This window comes from Sinocyclocheilus anshuiensis, unplaced genomic scaffold (genome assembly GCF_001515605.1).
Source record: "Sinocyclocheilus anshuiensis isolate Anshui unplaced genomic scaffold, SAMN03320099.WGS_v1.1 C32866396, whole genome shotgun sequence".
Lineage (NCBI taxonomy): Eukaryota > Metazoa > Chordata > Actinopteri > Cypriniformes > Cyprinidae > Sinocyclocheilus > Sinocyclocheilus anshuiensis.
In genome coordinates, this window is record NW_015620705.1 from 1 (window position 1) to 1,626 (window position 1,626).

General features: G+C 40.7%; 1 long non-coding RNA gene across 1 annotated transcript; it reads right to left on the bottom strand.

The window, feature by feature from the left end:
* Nucleotides 1-49: 49 nt before the first annotated feature.
* Nucleotides 50-1,600, bottom strand: LOC107683072 (uncharacterized). The gene is made up of 3 exons (XR_001633651.1): nucleotides 1,420-1,600; nucleotides 970-1,027; nucleotides 50-581 (listed from the first exon to the last, which is right to left on the bottom strand). It is a non-coding gene; the product is annotated as an uncharacterized LOC107683072 (long non-coding RNA).
* Between the last annotated feature and the right edge of the window lie 26 nt (nucleotides 1,601-1,626).

Below are 1,626 nucleotides of genomic sequence, written 5' to 3' on the forward strand. Positions count from 1 at the left end.
GTGTGCGTGTGTGTGAGTGTGAGTGTGTGTGAGTGTGCGCGTGAGTGTGTGCGTGTGTGTGTGAGTGTGAGTGTCTGTGTGTGAGTGTGTGTGAGTGTGTGTGAGTGTGCGCGTGCTGATCATTATGTGATCTTCATTATTTCAGCACAGCAAGTTCTCTTCAATTCTATTTTTTCTTAATGAGTTTCAAAATCCACTATGAACCCAAACCCAGATGAAAAGAAAGAAATCCTTCCCTCAGAGAGAAACAGACCCATAAATGAGCTCTGAAGACGAGCAGCTGCAGAAGATCATCAGGAACAGCTGCAGCGTTTGCTTCGATCGTCTCTGTAACAGACGCGTCCATGTCAACATACACTACATATATAGAGTGTGAGCATAGTAAAGCAGCAGCAGAAGTTCCCTTTCAGCCAGAAGACACCATCTACTCCTAATCACTAATGTGCGTCCCTGACGAGGGCGTATTTTATGGCTTTATCAGGTAACAGCAGCCGCTCGGGACTGATTTAACTGCTGCTGTACAGATCCACATTACTGGAGCTCAATCCTCGACTGTCTCTCAGCCGCCGGCCGCCCAGATTCTGAACACCAGAACAAAACAGAGAGAAGAAGGTGAGGAAAGCATCTTCAGACTCAACATTAAATCCCTGAACTCATGTTCCTGGTGTTACTGTGAATGATTCTAAGAAAATCTTTTTCATAATCGTGACTCTCTTCTTGTCACTAAATAAAGCTGATCTGAACACTTCACATCATCTGCGCGTGGATAAGCTCCAGCTGCTCTTATTGAATTTACTCTTGGATATCCGTCACATTAATATGGAAGCTCGTTTACATCACAGAATTAAATACATAAACATAACTGCAACTTTATGTCTCACAGTTTTTCCTTTTTCCTCTCAATTTTGAGTTTATATCTTATATTTTTAGATAAAATTGCAAGAAGACCGTTGGAGTGATCTTAGTTACCTGGAAGGACTCGTCGCCCGTCTTGTTCAGGACGCTGAGTGAAGCGGCGCGTTTCATTCTGTAGAGAAAAACACAAATCTAATATCTGACAGCCAAAGAGCAGAAGATGCAGAATGTTTAACACTGAATGTCTTCAAACAATAACTCAAATGCATGTTCATGTACAGCAGAAGAACATTAGTAAATCAAATCTGTAAAATTTTTACAAAAGCTAAACATTTTCTTTCAGGGTTTGTGTTCATCTGTCGTCAACAGAACTCATCCAAACTCATTTACTTCATCACTCAAACTTTAAGTTAAAGACTAAAACAAAATAAAAAAACAATTTTATTAACTAAAGTAACATGAGATACAAATTACAACAATACAAAACATAAAAACTACCCAAAAAATGATGAAGAATACTAAAAATACTAAATAATATTCAAAATAAAGTGTGTGTTCTCATACTTGCTGTGTGTGTCTGGAGGTGCGTTTAATTGGAGTTTTTTCACCAGCATCTCACTGCTTCTGCGCAGCACATCTCTGAGACGCCCGATAGAGCTGCTGCGCTGCAGAACACCGCTGCCATCCTGCACACACACACACACACACACACACACGCTCAATATCCTGCACACACACACACACACACTCAATATACTGCACACACACACA